Consider the following 25,870-nt stretch of genomic DNA (forward strand, 5'->3'; position numbering starts at 1 on the left):
GTTTCCAGCTCATGCAATAATCTAAGGACTAATTGCCTCTAGTGGAAGCACTTTTCCTTTTAAAGTATGAGAACCATGAAAGAGATGGAAGAAAGTAGCGTAATAAAAGACAAGGCTTATTTTATGAAATGGTGGGTACTGGTTGAATATGCATATACTAAATCAAGAATTAAGACAGTATGTTAAAGGATATAACTAATGACGACAAATTTTATTATATGTGGAATAATAAAAATGAATGGATGAATTGGCATATCATGTTGTCGTTTTCCTAGGGATAGTTGTAACGTCACAGAAATTAAAGAACATGTAGTATAAATAGGATGAAATTATCAGTAGTAAATAAGACAATAAATCCTAAGACTAGTGAAAAAAGTATTTTCAACATAAAAGCTTATTACAATATATATATATATATATATATATATATATATATATATATATATATATATACGGTAGTATATGCATATATCATAATAAGCTTCTATATTGAAAATACTTTTGTCAATAGTTTTAGATTTATTATCGTATTTGCTGATAATTTCATCATTTTTATACTACATGTTCTTTAATTAACCTGACGTCACAACTGTATATATATATATATATATATATATATATATATATATATATATATATATATATTGTGACATACACGCATAAGAACACACATACACACATATGTATATATATATATAGATATATATCCGTGTGTGTGTGTTTCTAATATAAGTATTTAAGGAATTACAATTACTAGCTAACGGATAATATTTCGTACAAACAGAGGATGAATCAGTGTGTGTGTGTGTGTGAGAGAGAGAGAGAGAGAGAGAGAGAGAGAGGCGCGTCATCGTCAGCTTCCAAATTCGGCTCAAGAGTTTGCTTTCATCGCCGTAAGTCAACGGAAAGGAACCGAAATTGTATATATTTTCTGGGGTTGCTGTTCCTCTCCTGAGATCTATTGAAGAATCGTGTTGTATCGCATTTCCTGATACGAAGCCAGTGACATAAATTCGGATAAACCTTCAAATGGAGACGACAGAAAATCCGAATTTACGCGTCCCACTGCCCCAGGAGGCGCTGAAAGGATTTTCCCAGCTTCTTACACCTCCAGTTACACGCGCGCAGGAGCACAAACGCAGTAATGGTGTAAATAGACTGTGGTTTATGAGTTCGGAATGATTTTATATTGTTTTCTTTTGCGGAACTTAGACATTTCTTTTTCCAGTGTTGTTTTAAATGTGTAAATGTAGTTTCTCAGATAAGTCATGTGCAGCAGGAACCAGACACATTTAATTCTTCTTTTTATTGAGAAGCACATTCCAGTAACAATGGAGAATTTCAAGGTAATGGAGTAATGGATCTGTGGATACAGGTATCAAAATGAGTAAGAGAGAGAGAGAGAGAGAGAACACTCTCTGCGCAGTTCTAAAGATACTCGTGCACAGGATATTATGGAATACAGAGTTTAGGCCAAAGGCCAAGCACTGGGACTTTAGAAGTAATTCAGCGCTGGAAAGGAAATTTAGAGTAGGTAGGTGTAACAGAAGGAAAACTTTGCAATACTCGTTAGGAGAGGGTGGATACCAAGATGGATGAAATATAATATGAATGGAGGTACAGTAAAATGAATGTAAGGGGTAGCAGCTAGGGGACGAAGGGACGTTGCAAAGAACCTTTAGCAATGACTGCATTGCACCTCGTAAGGTGCACTGACGGCACTGCTCCCTACGGGGGGGATTTTATGAAGCAACTACCTTCATCAGTGGGCTCTCGCCAGATTTGATACTTCCTGTGGACTGCAGGAAGCTACAGGTGTTTGGGTACACACACACACAATCAGAACCGTGTTGTGGGCAACACGTTTGACATGTAGGCGTACGCCACTGAGGTTTTATAAAGGATATGTTTAAGTTTTCATAAGAAACTGGTTCACACAAGGGATAGGCAACCGTTATCCAGCATTTCAAGACTGGTGTCCTCGGGATGCTAATAAGTTGCCAATTCGCAAAAAAAAAAAAAAAAAAAAAAAATACTTGTGCACTGGGAATGTAATGAGTGGAGATATGTAGACACAAGATATGAATAAGAGTTGTTGTATTATCTTACTTCTCTTTGGTGGCTTCGTTTGTTTATGGACAGACATTTCAAGATGGTTTCCATAATATAGTCTTACAGTGGCAGACATGGATATAGTTAGTCTGTCAGTTGCCAAGGTCTATGTATAATTAAGAACCATCTAAAGTCCACTGTATTATCGAAATGATCTCAACACTCACAAGAGAGCAAAGTCAGAGCTTAAACGACGTATTTACTCGTAGTGGCTTTTATGATCAATGGGCATGAATCTCCAGGTTGAAACTACAGCCTTGCTGAGTCTACCCATTTAGTGAAGGACAATCCTGTGCTCTTGAGAGAGAGTGAAGTCAGAGCAAATATACCATATTCAGTCTGTTCGCGACTAATTTGTTGATGGAGTGTAATCTTAATTGAGCCGATTAGCCACAAAGGGCTTAGGTGTGAGAACCAGGCTGGGCTGTCTAGTCACTCCAAGGTCAGCAGTTAAGGAAACTTACACGCAGGACTCCAGGAAACAACTGACTTTATTTGCAGGATCTAACCTGCCTAAATATGTCGTAAGGACTGATAGTGGTTGCAGATGATCAGTGGCATATGTAAGAGATTACATATAACAAAGAATGTATTTTGACAATCTATAAATGATGTAACATGTTATTGACTTAAAAACAAGACTCAAGGGTTCCTCTGGGAACTTGCAGAATTGTAATGTATAATTAGCGAAGAGTTGACATTGCCTTAACGTTGCTCTGACGCCGCTTTGTATAGTCTTAGTTTGTAGACACCTGGGATCAGCGTTTATTATTGAAAAAGGTAACGCCAACCGATGCCCCTCTGGGAAAAACATGTTGTCGTTCCCATCAACGGTCTGTGCCTACGTGACAGACCTAGATCCGTATATTCATCTGTGTGTACGACATTGAGCAATGTTTCGCTCGACTATGTTCTTGTAAACGGAATTGTATATCAGACTTCCACCACACCTCTCCGCTTGAAGAGCTATCCAAATCTTCTTGCAGCTATCACTATGATGTAGCTTGTTAAATATAACTTGTAATTTAACTATGAGTTTTAACGTCTTCAAACCTTCATACCAGAAGTAACTATTGATGGGGACTTAGAAAATATCATCACAGTCAATGATACTTGACGGTGTGATGTATACCAACCGACATCTGCTGATATCATCGCAGATCAAAAGTAACCAACGGGGTGCCTTGTTAGTGTAACAATTGCAAGGCGATACCCCTTAAACATACACAGTAGGGACCACGAGGTAGGCAGGATGAGTAATGTATAGAGACATGACTGTGAGAGTATTGTGTAACTGGCTTCTGAACCTGGGTCCAACAGTGAAGCTTGAAAGATTACTGGAGTGTTATACAATCAGAAACAAAAGGTTAAAGGAAAATTTAGATCCATTCTATAGTGCAACAAAAAACCAGGGAAACAAAACTCAGAATAAACCAAATGTTGGTTCTACTGAACACATAAACACAGGTAAAAATAAAAGTAAACCCGGGGTTTTTTCTATTGTAATAGATAAAGTAGACAACAAGGAGTACACATCTCTCTCTCTCTCTCTCTCTCTCTCGTCTCTCTCTCTCTCTCTATTTTACAGTGGCTGCACTGTTATCATCCGTGAAAAATTTCATGAATAGGGATGGCCTACCTACGGAGTCTTTCCGTCCGAAAAGGATGCATATCAGCCCACAACGTTAATCCCCATCATTGTTTGCGTCCTTTTTTGGAAGCGAAAGTCCTAACCAACCAAAACAACTTTGTCATCCGTGAACACGTGGCTGATAGCAAACTGGTTTGTAAGGAGAGTACAAAGCAAAAGATAACGATAGAAGAAGATAACCGAAATGGAAAAGTGAAATGAAGCTGGGGGGAAACTGCGGTAAACATGGACGGTTTGCAGCATTTGCTGTCTTTCCATTTCCTACAATATGGACATAGGATGCCATTGAAAACTTGCTGCCCAGTTCAAGGTATTCTGGCCTGTTCCATGTAAGCATGCAGTGATACTGTTGAATCACTTATAAAGGGATCCAAAAAAGAGGAGGGGAAAGTAAAGAAACATAACCCGAGAAGGGTATTTATATTATCGCGAGATACTGCTTAAACGACATTGTGGTTAACGCTGTTGTTCCAATATTCATAAAATCTACGAGGTTTGAGCGTTGATTTCACTTCCCGTTACGCTGAAATGATTGGAACTCGAAAATTACTATTATTTGTTCCAGAAAGTAAAATAAATCAACGCTCTAGCCTCTTACATCTTATAAATATGTAAATACGTTAACCACAATATTTTTGTATTAGTATAACGAGATAATATAAATGTCCTTCTCGGGTTATGTTCCTTTATACTTTCCCTTTTTTGGGGGGGTGGGAGTCTTTTATAAGTGATTCAACGGTATCACTGCATGCTTACATGAATATGTTATACTCAGTAAAATATTAGTAGAAACTGCTGCTATTATTATTAGCATCGTGATTATTTTTAACATTATTCTCAGATACTTATGAAGCTTGGATAACCTATTTCCCGAAAGCACCTCGACATACTCGACAAAGTCACACATCAAAAACATTCGTATTGTATAACTATAATGCTAAGAATTCTTAGGCAATTTTTTTCTATTTTTTTAATAAGCAGTTAAGCTAATAAACTACTCTCTAGAAGTTGGCCCGTGCGTCAAGGAAGCAGCTGATAGTTATTCCATATAATTTCTTACTTACAGCGAATTCATACTTCAAAAAGGTGAAATAAAGTTTTCTTTCTAGATAATGAAAACCCCGGAGTAATTAAATCTGTGAGTTCTCTCAGAATTTATTTATAGGATAACTTCTGTGCAGTGGAAATCCTTTGCGCTCCTTGGTCGAGAATGTATTTCGAAATGGTGGACAAGAAAGTTGTAGGTACGTTTCATGTGTTGCTCTGTATTTTCAGAGTTGGTGGTCTTTCGCGATTGGCCTTTGCCAACCGTAGATGTCTATTTCTTTACTTCGGTCAACACTGCACAAAATATTTCACATGTAATGTTACTATTATTGTCATGAAATAATAGAAATAGCTAGTTCCTCATTGGACGAGTGGTTTGCATACCCGCCTGTCAATCTGGTAGAACAAGTTTGCTACCCGCTGCTGCCAATGCAGATCTAGAGGAATTTATTTCGGGTGATTGGAAATTCATTTCTCGAAATAACGTGGTTCGGATCCCACAATAAGCTGTAGGTCCCGTTGCTAAGTAACCAATTGGTTCTTAGCCACGTAAAGAAAAAAGATCTAATCCTTCAGGCCAGCCCTGGGAGAGCTGTTAATCAGCACAGTAGTCTCGTTAAACTAAGATATACTTAATAGAAATAGCTTTATGTACTAATCTATTGTTACAAGTTTACCGATTGTAGATATCGTAAAATATAAATCCCTCGCATAATTATACAAGTTTTTGCTTGGGTTTTACCTTTAAGACAGCATTCTGCCAGTATTCCAATAAAATGTAACTAATAATTTACGATGAAAATGATATCCGAGTTATCATCAATCAGCGTTTCAGGATAACTGGGGTATGTTTTTCCGGACGCCCACTATGTGAGTGGCCATAAAATTAGGAAAATAGGAATACCAAAGCAAAAGTACTCTCTATTAATTTTTTTTTACATCTATTACATCAGTGGTTTTGGAGATAGAAAAAATTATTTGTCATGGAAAACAAGGCGGATTACCTGTGCCTTGAACGTAATGAAGACGGAGTAGCCTGAGACATCTTGGAGAGATATACAATAGCGTCTCAAGTGATGTCTTGGAAATCAGAGCCTTAGTCCACATTGAAGACATTAATCTTCATCCCGTCTCTCTCTCTCTCTCTCTCTCTCTCTTTTGAAGGTTTAGCTAGTGTCCTTGGAGGACTAATCAAGGCCCTTACATTTCGCTCTCCTCACATTAAACGTGCCTGCAGAGCCTTCCCAGGCGAAGCAGGTGACATTTGTTTGGACTCTCCGGGATTCTCTGAATCAGGGGAAACGGACAGAATCGCGACCAGTTGATTACACTAGATCTCATCTCTCCCCTAGAGATCCATCTCGCACACAGGATCAAACGCTATTATTTAGCTAATAGAGTTGACCAGAAAGGTGGGGAAATCGTGTTTCCGTGTGAATTCCAATTTGGCATAAAAACGTGTTTTGTGTGTGTGTGCTAGAGAGACAGACATACAGACAGACTAGGGTAGAGAAGGGCAACGAGAAAGAGAGAGAGAGAGGGTGTGGTGGGTGGGATAGGGGAGGCCCTTTAAGAGCCCTTCCCGGAGCTTGGCTGAGAGAGCAGAGCGCTATATACCCAAGAAGCCAAAAGAGAAATTCAGCCGAGCGTTCCCTCTAATACTCTTGACTAGGGCTATCAGGGCATCAAAGGCAGTGAGCCGCCGGCTAGCTCTCACCAATTACAACAAAGTCCTCACATTTGAGCCGGGTTCAAAGGTAAAAGCCACGTTTGTATTCCCAGGACGCCCGTATCTTTTACATAACAAATCCCTTACATGTAGGAGAAAAACCCGACGTTCTCCTGCCCTTAATCAGTGTTTGAAAAGAGGATCGGACACAGGAAAACTGGATATTGTTAGGAAATTTACAGAGAGGTTTAAGCTAACAATTTAATTTCCGAGTAGATGGTGCACACTCTTCGCAGATATCGATGAAAAGCAATCACATCCAGCGCGAACAATCATATTATAATCAGTTATTTTTCTATATATCTTAATAATAAATGCAAGATATTTCCGAAGGAAAGCACGACCAACACATGAACCTTAGTCCGTTCAAATATTAAACATTATATATATATATATATATATATATATATATATATATATATTTATAAAATATATATACATACATACATATATATGTATATGTATGTAGTATATGTATATATATAATATATATATATACATATAGTATATATATATATATATATATATATTTCGGTGTACAAATTGTTTGTTTGTATATATATATATATATATATATATATATATATATATATATATATATACATGTGTATATATATATATATATATATATATATATATATATATATATATATATTTCAATGTACAAATTGTTTGATATACAGGTCACCATACCTAAGGAATAATTTATAACAGGGGAAATCATAATTACCTTTAGGTACAAGCTATTCCAAAGGTGTGGTAAACCTTTGGAATAATATGGTATAGTGGATATAAAGATGTTTGTCTCAATATTTGTGATTAAAAAAAAAAAAATTCAATACAAGAGAACATTTGACCATCCTTCGTCTTTGCATTAATAGTTTCAGTTTTGTATTCACTTTCTTTAAATGGTAGTTCACCAGTAACCTAATCATTTTTCAGTGTTGGTTATTGCGTTAAGAAATATATAGCGCCTCAAATGTCACAACTGTAAGTTAATTTGTCTATCGATAGCGAGGGCAAGAACTCTGTATTTCTATCGTTTAAAACAGTATCTTGAAGGAAACTGTAATGAAGATTGCTCAGAATACCTTGGACATTCTTTGAATGAAAAGTAATTTGTCCTTAAACCTTAATGTATTTCTACTATAGTATTAAATATTCTACTGTCCTTGATCTACAACCTGTAAATCATGCTTCATCCGGTCGACTCGGGTGATTTATCTTCATCCCTTGTCTAGAGTTGAACCTGAGGAATAAACAAGTAAAAAAAAGTTGGGTTTTCTGTACACCGAACAATGCTGTATGAAACTCTCAGCCAAGGTCCATGAAGCTCTCAGCCGCTCCATGAAATTTTCAGCCACAGCCCAGTGGTGGCCTGTGTTGTTGGCACCTACAGAGTGCCAGACGCACAAGCATGGCTAACTTTAATCTCAAATAAAATAGAAACTATCGAGGTTAGAGAGGTTGCAATTTGGTATGTTTGATGATTGGAGGGTGGAAGATCAACATACCAGTTTGCAGCCCTCTAGCCTCAGTAGTTGTTAAGATTTGAGGGTTGACAGAGAAGATGCAGACGAACAGACAAATATCCATCTCAATAGTTTTCTTTTACAGAAAACTAAAAATGCCGTGTTTAAAGGAAAATTAAGCTCTTTAATCATACAGTGCCCGTCAACAGGAGAGAAACTTGGCAGCAGCAGGTCATAACGGAATACGTAAATGGACAGGGAATATATGCAGAGAGGAGAAGCGAAAGCCCAAATATTACATAGCAATAAACTTAGGGAGTAGTTAGAGGATATTTAAGAAATTTTTGTATCAGTGATAAGTAGACCGAGACTCGAACGGAAATGTTGCATATGTTAGGAATGAGAAAACCTAAAGAATTGCAGTTACTGAAAGAGAAAGGACCGCTTTCCTAAATGAGAAGCTTACGAAGATCTACAGAAAATTCCTCCGAATTCTTCGCAACTAGTTACAGTGGTGGAAAGAGCGTCAAAAAAATTACAAACTCGGTCAATGAAAAAGAGCAGCTGTAATTCATAACTGCTGCTTAAGCGCTAATTACCGAAAAAAACAGGTCGAGAATACAGAAGTGTGAAGTCAAGATAACTGGATAGTTTAGGAGGGGTTAGGCAGTCTGCTGGCGAGGCAGACATCAATTATCCTCCTTTTGTGTTTCTGGTGAAGTTTTCTCTCGGTTTCCTTTCGGATGAGTTCTGTGAATGACAACAGAAGTTATAGTCGTTCTGGCGTAATGATCCATTCACTTTCTTGCTCTATGACGGCGTCAAAGGAAGGACTCTACGAATGTAAAGTGATGTTGTGGAAGAAGGGTATGAGGGAATACGGGGAATGAACTGAAGATTAGTGGTTATGCGGTAAAACAAAAACGCACTCATAGGTTATTTATTATATCCATGCCACGAACAGGTTAAACACGAATCTTTGGTGTGAACGTGAGATAATCGTATGAAAAACAGGCTTGTTTGGTTGTATGGTGTTTTTACGTTGCATGGAACTAGTGGTTATTCAGCAACGGGACCAACGACTTTACTTGACTTCCGCACCACGTCGAGAGTGAACTTCTATCACCAGAAATACACATCTCCTACTCCTCAATGAAATGCTCGAGAATTGAATTCGCGGCCACCGAGGTGGCAGGAAAAGACCATACCGATTACCGACCAAGGCATTGAGGCGCACTATGAAAAACAGGCGAAGAGTCAACAAGTCGTTGACTTGTAGTCACCCTGCTTGTGATTGGTTGTTACAAGTTACAGACTATTGTTTATGAGTATATATATATATATATATATATATATATATATATATATATATATATAGTAGTATAAATTTCTGACTCACAATAGGATTGAACCCAGGTCTTTCAACTGAAAGACAAGACCGCTGCCAACCAGGCCACCCAAATCATTAAACAAGCTGGAACCTGAGTACCATTGTACCTAAGGCTTACCTGGGCAGGCTAACTTCTTTACATTCAGTGAGTTTCACTCAGAAGAGACTGCAGAGTCGGGAAGCTGGGGATTCCCAAACTCGCTTATATGCAAGGCAATTAGCCTGCTCAGGTAAAGCCTTAAGCCCCGTCCACACTGACAAACTCTGTTCGATGTGACGTCAGAAGCGGGAAAATTAGAAATAAGTACAGTCAATATATTTACATTATATATATATAATATATATATATATATATATATATATATATATATATGTGTGTGTGTGTGTGTGTGTGTGTGTGTGTATATATATATGTATATATACATACACACACATATACATATATGTATATATATATATATATATATATATATATATATATGGTTATAGATGTATATAGTTATACATGTATAAATAATGTATTTATATATAATCGTGCTGTCGATGTATTACATGCCTATTCTTGCTAGTGTTGCCTAGTTTGCTATTGAAGATGAATAGCCACTATAACGTTTACAAAGCCATCGCAAACACACTTTATTCCTGAGAAAATATCAGCAGAATAGCCCCGGAATAGTAATAGGATGAACAAACTTTTGATTAAGATTCCTCTCTCGTATCCTTTAAATACCTCAATTTGGCTTCCTTTTTCCCCCACATTCATTCTGTGGTTTACGGGACCAGAATGGGAATTAAGAGGATCGCACTAGGAATGGAGGAGTTCCTGTCGTACCCAACGAGAATTACTTTATACAACCTTGTGTCGAGATTTGTTATCGCATTTTTTTTCTGATAAATAACAAGACTTCATTTCTCAGACATTAAGAATTTGGCCTTTATTTTATAATTTCATTGTTGTACGCAATATCACCTAAATCAACTTATGTACACTAATGTATACTATGTATAATTTTATGTGTATATATGTAATCTATATATAATATATAATTATATATATATATATATATATATATATATATATATATATATATATATATATATATATATATATATATATATATATATATAGCAAAGTGGTAATGCCCCGAAGGGATATTGAGCCAAACCACCTTATAAAAATGATATGTCGTCGAGTGTGAATAGAAGGAAAAATTGAAGTTACTTTAATTTTCTATTCATGTAGTGTATGTAGCACGAAACTTACTGATAAAGGGTACGAAATGTTCGAAAGGAAATGCTAGAAGCCAAGGAACCCTTTATAAAAACGGATAATACACCATGCGCAAGATAAGAGCTGTTTTTGTACATGCAACTTCCCCGGCAGATATATACTTAGCTTATGTCTCTGACGTCCGACAGAAATTCGAATTTCGCGGCACACGCTGCAGGTAGGTCAGGTGATCTACCCCCCTGCCGCTTGGGTGGCAGGAAATAGGAAACCGTTCCCGTTCTAGAACCAGATTTTCTCTGTCGCGGTAGTGTCAACATATGTTGTTGCTACCTCCTGACTTGATTTTCGTTTTTCATCGCCATCGATCTTCTGGCTGTCTTTTGCAGGGAAGTACTGGGTCTTTGGTTCGTCATACGCTTTTATTAACTTTTTAATGAATTTGGCTTCGAAAATTTCGAAGAATATATGACGTGTAACTACCGAAATTTTCGGTAGACACTCACATATTTGCAAGAAAGGGAAATATTAATATTTATTCATTATATGTGTAATAAGTGTTAGAATTGATTGAGGAAATATACTGACTTCCTACTTTAGGGAGTCAGTAAAGCATGTAACTATACGTTTCTTTTAAAAGTTTTTTGGAAACTCGTACTAACGAGCAATTAGAGTATTAACAGTACTAGTAGTGTTGCATCCTCATCACCTTCTTACTTCGCAGAAACTTCAAATTCATAATTGCAATTTGAAGACAAGGATTGTGGCTCAAAATGCGAGCTATTGAAAGGTAAGAAGTGATACTAGTGCCCCATTGCAGTGGAGGGTGCGTCTGATCGGCTCTGTCTCGCTCCCAGGCCTAGACCTCTTTCAAGCTCCCAAGCCCAGGGGAGAAGGAATGTCGAAAGCCGTAAGGGGGTTTTCAGAGAACTCCCCACCGGTCAGGCGTCCCCTCGGCAGGTTCTGTAGAGCGTCCCAGACTGCCAAGGATAGCCATTGAAAAGGCATCCTTAAAAAGTGCGTCTCTTCATCTTACATCCGAAAAGACGAAGAATGTATATGTTTTGATGATCTAGCGCGTTCTCTGAAAACTAAGAGAACACTGAGCAAGAGCCAGCCAGGAACTTAAGAAGCCGCGTTCCAGCAAGCTAGCGTGAGCCACGTTTTCACAACAGCCAGCAGCGAGCCGCGTTCCAGAAAACAGACTAGCGCGAGCCGCGTTCCTACAACCAAACGCGAGCCGCGTTCTAGCAACTGAGCGCAAGCCGCGTTCTAGAAAAATTTTCTTGGCGCAAGGCGCCTTCAAAGAGACGAAGCGCCAGCCTGGCGCAAATTGCAAACAGAAAAACAGACGGCTAGAGCAAGGAGCCTTATAGTACAGTGGCAATCAGAACGATCCTTCCATTGAACGTTTCCGGGCAAGAGGCTCTTTCTAAAAGGGGTCTAGTAGGCGCTCGGAACTATCAGGGCGCACGGGACCTTCCACACAAGCGAACGTTCCAGGAGCGAGTCTCCTTTCTAGCGTGCGGAACATTCAGGCGTGCGGAACTATCCAGGCGATAGGCGCAAGGAGCCAGGCGCCAGAATATTCCAAATCTTCTTAAGAGAGAGAGTCAGTCGCGAGGCTCCTCTTTGAGTAATGCGGACACACTCCTTCATTCATGCTCTTCCCTCGTTATGAAGAGGCAAGCGCTTTGGAGTTTTTCTTACTTAAGAATCTCATCGACGTTTGGGTATGATGGCGGATAGGAAATATCTACTCCTTCCGTAAACCCTACAGACGAACAGGAATTCTGTCTCTTCCGCGATTTATGAGGAAATCACGAAGATTTAAAGAGTTCCTGGATTAACTTCCTTCCTTAAGGAGATATATATACTCTTTCTATCATTCTATTAACGAAAAGAACGAAGACAGTAAAAATTTTTTCCTTTATCTGCCTCGGCAGGGAAAGAAGGTAGTAGAGTATCTGCTGTATGAGAATACGATACGGCAAATCACACATACCGTAGTTACTTCTTTGTAGAGCAACTCAATTATCAGTATCCTTCCATGGAATTTCCTAGGAAGGACTACGCTTAAAGGGATTGTTAAGACAACACCTACTTAGCTTCTAGATTTATCGAAGTCTTGTTTCGCTTAAATATGCATTAATAAGAACTTCCTGAAGTTCGATAATAATTTTATAAGATTCCTTTATTTAATGGAGTAGCTGGCAACCTCTGGAAGAGTAAGGCCAGACGCTAACGGAGACTGCTATCGCGCCTTAGAGACCAACGCAGTAAAATGTAGGTGTCGGTCATGAGTGTTTGGTTACATATCTCTCTCCTGCGGGATGGAATAACTAACCGTGTCTCTCCCCTACAATCGCGGTTTTAGCCTCGGATTGAGGGGATAGTTAAGCAAACATAAATAAAATATTGTCTGCCTTTTGCTAAGAAGCTTTCATAAGAAAGATATTACAACCTTTCAATGCTGTTTACCGTAGGTAACATTATTAAAGGATTTTAACGCAGCGGAACTCTATATTATATGATGCTCTCATGCTTACGAAAGCATGGCTTATTAAAGTACATGCTTAGTGAGAAGATGAATGTAGTAGAAGAGAATTCACTTTAAGACTACGGTATGGTCAAGTCTTATGCGCATACCGAGGTTAACTACAGAACTTCCTAGTATCCTTACAAAGGTTTTTCCTTAGATTAATGCTGTTTACCACAATGTGACAGTATTATAAAGGAGTCTAATACGGCAGAGCACGAAATAATAATATAATTCTCTCATCCTTTCGAGAAAACGCACACAACCTTTTTAGAATCGGATATTGCTCAAGAGAAGATGGGTGAGTCGGATGGGAAACATTCTCTTAGTGGCAGAAGTTGTTTCCCTGAATGGACTATACTACGTTTATAAAAGTTTTTTCCTACTAAGAACGGAATTAACACGTGAAGGATGTCGGTACCATAAGGGCACAGATGTTCTGGCACATAACCTTAAAAGAACTAGAAGGAAGCGCCAGCCCTGGCGCAAAGCGTCAGAAGCGCCAGGCTGGCGCAAATTGCGCCAGAAGCGCCAGCCTGGCGCAATGCGCCAGAAGTAACCATCCAAGATATTTTCTCGTTTTAGCGAGTTATTAACCTAAGAGTCCAGTAGTGGTTGGTTTGGTGTTTGCTTCTCACCTCGGTGGTCGCGGGTTCGATTCTCGGCCATTCCATTGAGGAGTGAGAGATTTGGATTTCTGGTGATAGAAGGTCACTCTCGACGTGGTCGGAAGGTCACGGTAAAACACCATACAAACAAACAAACAAAGTAGCCTCTCGGAGGCTCGGTAACGGCAAGATTCGTTCCTGATTTCGTTACCCATTTAATCGGAAAGGGGTCGCTTACAAGGAATGATGAAATGATATTTTTTTTAATCACTAAGGCCAATTCCACGACTCTCTCATATTGCAAAGAGCATCGAGAGAATCTCTTTTTTTTCGCCCCTGTTTGCGTTAACAAAAGAGAACCTATTTGGGAACAGACACGGAACGTAACGATCCTTAAAGGTTCGATGCAAGATTTTGCATGTCCGTGAGAACCTTCTCGATCGAAGATAATAACTGTTAATGTATGTCTAACATTTATTGAAAAGAGTTTTGAGAACCTGCGGAAAGTCTTCATAGATCTCTTCGCAAGGTAGAAGACGAACAGGCTTCCTATAGACTGCTTCCTTTCCTCGAACCAAGAGAGGTAGCAATATACGACATCTTTAATTTAAAGAAGGGGAATAAACTTTAGTCTTTTTTCCCCTAGTTATAAATTTTTAACAGATATTAAGATAAATGGGCGTCAAAGGAAGAGAGGAGGAATGCCTCATTTTGGCCTTAGAGAGGTTGGATTCACAGAAGTCACGTTCTTCTCACAGCATGTTTCGTAAGGCTTTTCCAAGAGTATCTGGATATTCTATCAGAATCTATTATAAATAGACCTGAAAAAACCTCTCCACTCTGAGTCTTTCCACGTGCAGACTGACCAGAAGTGGACATGAATGAGAGGATTTTTCAAGGTAAATGACAATAGTCATGGCTAAGACATAGAATTGCTGCAGATCGTGCTAGATGGAATGAGGAAACTGTCCTCATCCGATACCTCTGTGAACCACATAGCTAGGTTTTTTCTTCACTTTCAGAGGGAAGAATCACCTATGTATATATCTGCTATCAAAGAACGCAGTAAAAGGCTATACTCTGTCTCTACAAGGGGAATTAGAGATAACAGAGGATTAAGATCTTCGGGATCTATACGATACCGCAATACGACAAGAGTAGGATATCATGTACTTCGAATGGAATTTTTTTTGTGGCCACAGATTCCGTGTTCCGACAAAATGGAACTGCTCCTCATCAAACTTCTTTGAGGAAGTTTATGAAGGAATTCTTTGTTTCTCTTAGCCCTAAACGACCCCAAGAAGACAAGTGATTTTTTGTGCATTTGGAATCTCGCATCAGATTCAATGGAGACTCGGCAATGGGTTCTTGCCAGCATAGTATGTCTGGCAAAAGAACTAAATCCCTCTATTCCTGACGCAACGCTTTCAGATAGAAGTTTAGTTGCCCAGGCAGGGTGGTACTTACATTTTCATCTACAGAAGAAGAGATGGTTTAAACGTTTGCCTACAGAGTCTTCGGGGTGCGAGGAGGCTCAAAATGCTTCCCAGAAGGTATTCAGAAGAATACAATAAGAGCTAGAAATCAGGGTTCCGCCCAATTTCAGCTCAGAGTCTCCTTCGACTTCCAGACTCCTTCCCTTCCTTCGGGCAAGGATAGGGTGGGAAGATTCTGCAACGAGGAACCTCATCAACATGTAAGAAGAGATCTCGTTAGCAAAAGAAGTGTTCACGAAGGATCCTCCTCGGAGGAAGACTCTTCTCTCTCGTATTGTTAGATATCCTGTCGTCTACTGGTGTAGCTGACTAAAATCACCTCCCCTTGCCAGGGGCCAAAGCTCAAAGGGGAAGAATTTCTTCCACCCTTCTCCAGTCTCCTGATAAACTATGTGGTTGTTCAGGACTCTCGGACAATGTAGCGCCAGCCAAGCGCCAAATGCCAATACAGGCGAAAAAACGCCAGAGGCGGACAGTTCCAAGGAACTCTGTCATGGCCGGATACTGAGAAGGAGCGGGCCTCCAACCTGGCGCAAATGCGCCAGAGGCGAACAAATCGGACAGATATAAGATTTTCTGATGTGGACATCGCCACACAGCCTAGAGACTCTTCCAAGCTCGAAGTTCCAGCAAGTGTGGAGGAGCCAAGCCAGGCGCGAGGCGCCAGCCAGGCTCTAGGAGCCAGCCAGGCTCTAGGAGCCAGCCAGGCTCTAGGAGCCAGCCAGGCTCTAGAAGCAGCCAGGCGCCATCCAGGTGCCAGGCTCCTTCAAGGCTAGGCTCCAGTCAGGATTGAGGATCCATCCAGGCGCAAGGCTCCCCTTCCAGTAAAGAGAAAAACCTAAAGCTCTGTCATGTAAGGGGCTAGTCCCCATTGCTATGATACAGGTAAGGGCCATCTGCCATGTAAGTTGGTCAGCCCCCATTGGCACAATCCGAGAAGGCTCTGTCGTGTAAGCGGGCTAGCCCCCATTGACATGATCCAGAAGGGTTTGTCAGTCATAGGTCCCTACCTCGCTAAAACTCTTGAGGCATGCAGACTCATAGACGTAATCATGAAGTCTTCTGCCAAGCTCCAGGCGCAAGGCGCCAGCCAGACGCAAGGCTCCATCCAGGCGCGAGGCGCTAGCCAGGAGGGAGGAGCCAATCAGGCGCCAGCCAGGCGCGAGGCGCCAGCCAGGCGCAAAGGCTCCAGCCAGGCTCTAGGCGCCATTCAGCGCAAGGCCCAGCCAGGCGCGAGGCGCTAGCCAGGCTCCAGGCTTCACCCAGAAGAGATCTATATCAAAGAATGCCCTGGCCTTCTTTGAGACAATGTGATCTCCTAAGCACTTGACAAGTGCATTGATGATTCCTTCAAACAGCTGAGAATTAAAAGCGCATGAAGTGCGAGCTTTTCTGTATTCTTGTTCTTTCCTTAACAATATGTCATAAGGACATATTAGCTGTCACATACGGGAGATGCAACTCTGTGTTGACTTCCCATATCCGAAGGATGTCAAGATAACCTACGAGAGATCCTTCTCTCTTGGTTGATACGTGTCTGCGGATACATTGCTGGGATAGGGAGCCGATACTGATCCTTAACTAGTGAGTTAAATTTTAGTTAACGTCGTGTTTTTTCTTTGGGTTGTTTGAAAGGAGTTTGGGGATAACTCTTTTCAACTTAAGCACTAATCCTCGTGTTAGGATCAGGTGATCGGGATCGGTGTTGTGCTCCTTAATTATGCCACTAGGCATAGGCATATTGTCATGTAAGAGGCTCTTGTCGAGTAAATGGATAAGACCCCATCGACAGACCCACAAGAACTCTTAGCCATAGGTCACATCCTCGCTGAGGCTCTTGAGGCGAAGCAGATTCCTAGGCATTAGCCATGGAATCTTCCACCTGAATAAGTAGGAACCAAGGTTTATTTATTATTACTACAACGTATGTTGTTTACCTGTCTATTCAGTAAATAGTTGTCTCTTACCCACCACCAAGGGTGTCAATCAGCTAAGTATATATCTGCGGGGAAGTTGCATGTACAAAAATGATATTGTTAGAATACAATAAAGTTTTGTACATACTTACCCGGCAAGATATATACGATGAATGGCCCACCCAGCCTCCCCTCAGGAGACAGGTGGAAGAGAAAATCTGGTTCTAGAACGGGAACGGTTCCTATTCCTGCCACCAGCGGCAGCCACCCAGCGGCTAGATCACCTGACCTACCTGCAGCGTGTGCCGCGAAATTCGAATTTCTGTCGGACGTCAGAGACATAAGCTAAGTATATATCTGTGGGTAGTATGTACAAAACTTTATTGTATTCTAACAATATCATTTTTGTTTGTTTGGTTGGCGTTTTTACGTTGCATAGAACCAGAGGTTATTCAGCAACGGGACCAACAGCCTTACGTGACTTCCGAACCACGTCGATAGTGAACTTCTATCACCAGAAATACATAATCTCTAACACCTCAATGGAATGCCCGAGAATCGAAATCGCGGCCACCGAGGTGGCAGGTCAAGGCCATACCGATCACGCCACTGCACTGAGGCGCTTCAAGATGGCGCAAAAGCAAATCATGTAAAAACATTTAAAAAAAGCCACAATTTGGTCACAATAGGAGTAACCCTTCAAGATTGTGTGGTACTGAAACTCACAAAAGAAACTTCAGGACCATTAAAATATGATACTTATCTAATACTCCATAGTGAATAGCATACTCTGGAAAATATGTAAATGCAAAGATTGACAAGAAATAAAACTACTTAATACAGCATGCACCATGAGCTAATTGAACGTCATTGCCAGAGATTGATATAGTTTTTGCCCAAATATCCCAGATGTGAGTCAGCTGCTGAAGAATAAACAGGGACCAATATCCAAAGCATGGAAGAATAATAGAATCAAAACATTTCTTGGTGATACAGTCTTCAGAAATGATGAAAGACTTTCTCAGCATATCGATTTATGCTGCATTCAAAAAGAGAAGATATGGCTTCCAAAAGTGAATTTGCAATAAAGAATCTTAAGTAGGTTGCATATAGTCAAAACCTCCAATATCTGGATTGGTGATCCAAAGTCTAAGACCTGTTAGTCTAAATGTCTTTATTATGACCTCTTAAGTCTAATTCTAGAGCTCAAAAACAATAACACATTTGGTAACTAATGAAAATTTCTAGGATCATTAAAGCCAACAGAAGTACGAAACTTTTTTACTAGTTAAAAGGACTCTTCAATTAACTTAATATTTCATTACTAAATATTAACCTTTCATTACTAAAAAGTTCTTAGCAGTTGGTTAGGTAGGAATTGATGGATCAACTAAAATTTACAAAATTTATTACAGCGAGAAATGTAACTAATCAACATACACAGAGTTCGTCTCCTGGACAACTTTATATACAAATACGTGACGATACTAAGCTCTTCACAGGATCTGGGGTTTACGTAGTAGTTAATGAATGGTGTCCAGGAAGTCCACTGAAGGATGCAAAGTACTTACCGGTCCACGACTAAATCAACGAAAGGTGTTCCATGCAAGGATGCTAATTCCTAGCCAGTATACGGTTTCACTTGACGATGAAGTGTATAAAGTCCTTTCCTGGTTTCTCCAAAAAGGGCTGTGTATAGTTAGTAGCCATGACTACAGAGTGGTTGGTGTGCACATCCATACACGGAGTAGCATTAGTACACACAAGTGTCCAACCATTCAAAAGACATAGGCGGACAGACTCCCACCTAGAGTTGAAGGCCACGTAGGCTTCTCCAACCACCACACTCCCAGTCGTACAGACACTAGCAGAGTCAAAGTCTTTTTGGTCTCCTACTGAATCTCCGGATACAGCCAAAACTGCCCTGTCCGTCGTCCTTCACTGCGCTACTCCTCTCGTCGAAAGCAGAGTTTCTTTTTTGGCTTCGGTGACTACGCGAAGTCCTGTTATAATTATTAATATCGAGCATCAGGTTCCTCAATGGCTAGTTTTTGTGTTAAAACCCCAACTGGTGTCTTAGGCGTAAACGAATGATAATATATCATATTCGTACAATAATTACGACCACCCCAAAGTAATAACAGTAAGAGTAGTACTGTAGAAAATTAGCCAAGCAAATCACCTGTTAGGTGATAGTTTGTGTTTTACCTCCATCCCGAAGAACATATATATATCTCCCTTAAGAATTTTGCAGTTTATATTCCATTTAAAAGCAATATATCTTACTTGAAAAGGACTCTCCCGACAATGCTCAAGGATGTGTACATCAAATTACTCATTTTTTACCTTCATCCCGAAGAACATATATCCCCCCATTTAAGAATTTTGCAGTTTGTTGCATTTTAAAGTAATAAATCTTTCTTGAAAAGGACTCTCCCGGACAATGCTAAAGGATATGTATATCAAATTACTTTTGAGTGTTGGGATTACTCATATCAGCGAAACGAGAAAAGCGGCGAGGTGAATAAACTGTATATTGAATGCTAATAGGTGGAATTGAAAATATTACATTTATTAAATGGGCAGGAGCGAAAAAGACAGCTTGTTTTAACAATACAATGAGAAAAAATATCATCGAGCGTGGTTCTATACAAGATAAAGAAATATGTAGATATAATATTATGTAGATGTAATAATATGGAAGAGCCCTATAGTTAATTCTAGTATTTATTCTTGTTGAACATGCCCAAATGACCTATAATTTAGCAAAACAGCTGCTGAAACTGAAATCAAAGCAAAGAAAAATAACTATAAACAATGAAAAAGATGAAAAAAAAATTAGCTACGAATAAAAGAATGGGTTGGTATTTCTATAAAAGCATCCCGCATCGTTCGTCCCCGCGAATTCAAAAGGCACCAGGAATTTGGGCGTGAAATGTATTTCGCCGTGTTTAGTACGAGCCCCTGGGGGTTAATTACAGACGTCCGAATAAATATTACTTAAAATTCTTGTTCAGGAGAAAACTGCATAAACTGCAACTGCCATAGCCTAGGCCGCCGCAGAATAGTAATATAGATCTACCAAAGATATAAGTTTAGTATATAATTACCACCTGAAAAAGTTTGTTCACAACCACCAAAGAACCTGCATAGTAGGTCATACGACCTGCTATGCAGAACATGGGGGCTCCTCCACCCCTCCAGGGGCGCGGCCCCTAGAGGGTGGAGGATAAGGTGAACTTTAAGAACAGTATACACAAATTAAATTAAAATTTTACAAAAATGCAAAAATTAGATTTGTCAAAGTAAATTTATGACAAAAATTTAAAACTTTATGACCAAAAGTTATGTTATTGACCAAAATTATGAAGGTAAACTTATGGCCAAAATAAAAGTAATTCCATTACCAAATTTAAAAGTAAATTAACCAAAATTTTAATTAGTAGTTTTATGACCAAAATAGAAAAAAAGTTTTGACCGAAATAGAGAAAAAAGCTTTATGACCAAAATAAAATAAAAAGTTTCATGACCAAAATAGAAAAGTAATTTTTGACCAAAATAAAAAAAAAGTAAATTTATGACCAAAATTAAACAGTAAATTTATGACCAAAATTAAACAGTAAATTTATGACCAAAATTAAATAGTAAACTTATGACAAATTGAAAAGTAAATTTGACATTTTTAAAAAGTAAATTTGACATTTTTAAAAATTAAATTTATGACAAATTAAAAAAGTAAATATGACAAATTAAGAAAATTCATGACAAAAGTAAATTTATGACAAATAATTTAAATTAAAGAAAAAATTACTTACAAATAAACTTGGTGGGAAAAAACACCTACATCTCTGTTGCTAAAGAAAGCAACTTTACTATGCGTGAAGCTTTACCGTCAGAACAGGAACAGCGTCAAAACTCTCAGGAAAAAAAAAAAAATCCTGGAAAAAACAGCTTTAGAGCTGCGAGTAACTTACTCGAAAGACCTGTAAATTTGGGGGGTTTTACTCACGTCAGAATATAGTTAAATGCCAACGGAGAAAGTTATAATGCCTACCAAAGATTTGTATGAAACCAAACATACAAGATTGGTTCTACGAATCTACAGCGTTGTCAAATTAATGACCTCAAATAAGTGGGTTTTATAGCCGCAGTCTATAAAATCCCACAGAAACACTTCGAAATTCCCCAGAAACATACAAGATTGGTTCTACGAATCTACAGCGTTGTCAAATTAATGACCTCAAATTAATGTGGGATTTTTATAGCCTCAGTCTATAAAAATCCCACATGAACACTTCGAAATTCCCCAGAACAAATACACAGTATCAGCAATAATATAGCAGAGTTATGGTGTTACCTTGCAGAAGCCCGGAGTTGACCAAAGAATAATCGCTGGAAATCTCAATCGCTAACTGTAGCCTAGTTGTGTGAGGAACTGCTTTTTCGTAATACTAAGCAACAACGCAAATTTAAGGAGGAACTGAATATGCAAGTCTTGGGAAATTAAATGAGATTACTTAGGAAACTCCTGGTAAACGTTTGCCGCCCTGAACGATATTCCAATCAAAGCCCTCATAGGTTCTAAATAAATGGCGCAAAAACGATGTTCAATGTTGTCGAATAAGAAATATTTTGTCAAGGACTCGAGAGACAGAGCAGAGTCCAAAAGCGATCCTTGCGTATCCTTGAAATCGCTCAGTTTTGAAGTACTCCCTTCTATTACTTGTCTTTCATGGAAGTTTTACTGCAGTACATCGTGAATGGGTTTTCGTAAATGCAACTAGAAATATGTTCTGAAACTCGTGCAATAATTTGTAGCATATCTATTTTCATCACCCTTATGATACAACTTTGATTTTGCGTGGAAATTTTCTCATAAGGATATATCATGAGATTTCCTATATTTACGTAACGTATAACTCGATGCTTTATATAAAAATTGTTACATAACATGGTTCACAATCAAGTAGAGCTGAGTATAACTATAGTTACTCGTACCTACACTTTGCATTGCTGTAGTGAAACTAATACAACTGCCTTTTATGAAGAACATTTGCGTGTATAGAATAGAATATAGGAAAAGCTCCTTTTTGGGCATATGTTTAGAGGATTATTTCTCCCGTTTTTTTTTTTTTTTTTTTTTTTTTTTTTTTTTTTTTTTTTTTTTTTTTTTTTTTTTTTTTTTTTTTTACGTATGGGCACTTCAAGCATGATCTTTTTAGCTTGTTCAGTCGGAGTTCATGCCCTCTCTCTCTCTCTCTCTCTCTCTCTCTCTCTCTCTCTCTGGCACCCCATTCACTCTATTTGCTTTTATTTTATGGTGCAAACACAGTCCTTAGCCTTATTAAGGTGTGTGTGTCTGTGTGTGTTTGTATGTAATATATTTATGTCTTTATTACATGAATGTACATGCACGCTATTCATTTCCCTCTTCTTCTATTCCGCATTAAAAGTTGATTATACATATATCACATACACATACATATGTACACACATACATATACATATATACATATACAAAATATACTTATATATCCACATGCACACATGTATAGTATCAAATATATACATACATACATATATATATATTAATATGATATATATAATATATTATATACTATATATATATATATTATATATATATGTATATATATATACATACATATATATATATATGTGTGTGTGTGTGTGTGTGTATGTATGTATGTATGTATGTATGTATATATATATTATATATATATATATATAGATATATATATATATATATATATATATAATTTGTCATGATGGCCTATTGCTCACTTTAAATTACCAAAATTCAGAAGCTCATAAGCCCTGTATAAATGACCAAATTTTCAGAGCCTTAGACCAGCATAGGGTATTCCCTCTACGCAAATCTCGTGTACCAGCAAAAATATATCTATACCAGTTCCAGGTCGTATGGACACCCAGCTTTGTTGTCACTATCAAAGTTTGACCTCCCTTAAACAGTTCTTGTAGGCAGATTTTCAAAAGGTAAATGATGACTTCACAAGGGTCGTTAAACCAGGAAGTCGGGATCTTCAGCAAAACACTACTCAAACAGGAATTGAAAAATTAAAAAAACTAAACTTCAAAAAACGTAACAAGGTTTATTTGAGAATTTAAGATAGCCATAAATGATGGTTGGAGCTAGAAACTGCATTCACCTATAAAAACACAAGCATTCGCATTCTATGCTAAGCATGTCAAAAGCGCTACTTAACTACCGGAGTCGAGGCGGGTTGATGTTGTCTCCAAACCAACGAATACTTCAGCGCGAGAAAGTATTTGAGGTGAGAGACGACATATACCTTTAAGCCTCTCGCGGTTGGGTGGTATTGCTTCCACTGACGGTCTGGATTTATAATGTACCTGCGTTTCGCGCCCAAGTACAGGTAAATCTATTATCGAGAAAAAATCCCCTTCGGTTAAGCATATATGAAAATATATTAAGTATATATATATATATATATATATATTATATATATATATATATATATATATATATATATATATATATATATATCTCTTCCATATGGGACTCTGTCCCCCTAGGACTCTCGGTCCCCCCTTGCCAAAACACATAGTTCTCTCGCCAGAACACTTAATTCCCTTGCCAGAATCGTCTGTTTCAAAGACACAAGAAACACACTCATTAGCACACATAAGTTTAAAGACAAAGTTAAAGATTAAACATTCTTACAATGTATTAACAGGCCATTCCTTTGGCTAAAGTAAAGGTACACTTACCCATTGCAGCCTGGAAAACACACACAGTTTAACAAAAACTCTTAGGCACCCGCCATCGTGGCTCTGCCTTCCTCTCTCGGATCTCTGTGCAAGTCTTCCCATAGATTTGGCTAATGATACCATTAAGGATAGAAGAGGCGCCCACGTACATTCGAATGCACACTTCGACAACGCCTCATATTACTGGCTACAACCAGTTTCCCAAACGCACTTTGAAAAGACCCATGAACTCATGAACATTGACCCGCCTAACTATGCACTTTTCATATCACGCCATCACAGAAATCATCTATCAGCTTTTCTCGGGTTGTTGCTTTGGCTCAGTCTCTATGCATTCCAAAAAGGTCACAACGAACATATTAAATGTATTATTAATTATAACCCCGTCGGCCACTTTAAGTGCTCATTACACGCTGTCTTGCAAAACAGTTCTCAATATACCCTTACCGGAAGTAAATCTATAGCAAAAGAGCTGCTAACGCAGATATCAAAACGAATATAATGATAGAACAATAAACTATAAATCTGTTTAAAAAGGGTGAGGAAACAATAAAAATCAAATATATTTATGGGTAAAAAAATGGATTTAGGAAAGGAAAAAGAAGAAATATGCATAAGCCACACGTCACTCAGAAGGGAGATTTGCAACCTTTCCTATATAATTAGCATCATCACCCATATCACTAACAGACACTTACTGTAAATAACATCCGAAGTCCTACCGTAAAGTTGGCCATTTTTATTATGATGCTAAATATGCTGTTTCTTAACTTGACGTATAAACTCGGGTTCCCAACAGCAATTGGAACGTCCCATTTGCGAATGCAATTAGGAAAACAAATTTTATCTTTGTTTCAGAATAAGAAAATATATCTGATCAAGATAAGTCCCGGGATTAGACAACAAAGAGAACAGAAATTAAAAGTAATGTCCTTTCTCCCTCCATCGCATTTTATGTAATTATTCCTTCGAACGTTTTTAATCATTTTCCGTATTTCCTTTTCTTTCAGCTTTTTGCATCTTCACCGAATTACAGTTGAGTTCATGTTTCTTGTCCAGTAAAGAAATACTGACTTTTCCCCTATGGAAAAAAAAAAGAAAAGTGATTTGCTAATTAGTAACAGCAGTTGAGTACATTGAACACGTTTCAAAGGGCAGTTTTTACTCTCACCCGTGATATGCTCAGACACACACCGATTGCCTTGCCATGCATACATCTACATATATACGTATGTGTATATATATATATATAAATATATATATATATATATATATATATATATATATATTTTATGTACTTATATATACATATATATATATATACGTATACTATTATATATATATTATATTTTATAATATATATATGATATATATATCTAGGATCTATATATATTCTATATATATATCTGGTTCGAAATTCCTGCTCTTGCAGAATTTCGAACACGAAAAAAATCAGGATTTCTTATTTACACAAAATTTTAAAAGCCGTAACTTTGAATCATTAAGTGTTCAATTATCGTATCAACGGTAGTAATCGCCCTATATCATTACGAAAAACAAAGAACACCATAAAAAAACGTATCAGATATGTTCAGAAGTGTAGAATAATTTTTCGTTCATATTAGTGAAAATAACCTTGCCATCAAACCCGCTTTTACAATAGAAATCTGTTGTAAATAATGTGTGTGTATATATATATATATATATATATATATATATATATATATATATATATATATATATATATATATATATATATATATATATATATATACATAAGAGAAGCGCTCGCTGGAAAAAGTGAAAAGGAAGATAATAGATCCTGAGCTTTCTTCTTTATTTCAAGACCTAATCACAGAAACAGATAAGAGAAAAAGTACATAACTGTAACATTACATTCGTCTGGTAAAG

This window comes from Macrobrachium nipponense, chromosome 10, assembly GCF_015104395.2.
Source record: "Macrobrachium nipponense isolate FS-2020 chromosome 10, ASM1510439v2, whole genome shotgun sequence".
Taxonomy (NCBI): domain Eukaryota; kingdom Metazoa; phylum Arthropoda; class Malacostraca; order Decapoda; family Palaemonidae; genus Macrobrachium; species Macrobrachium nipponense.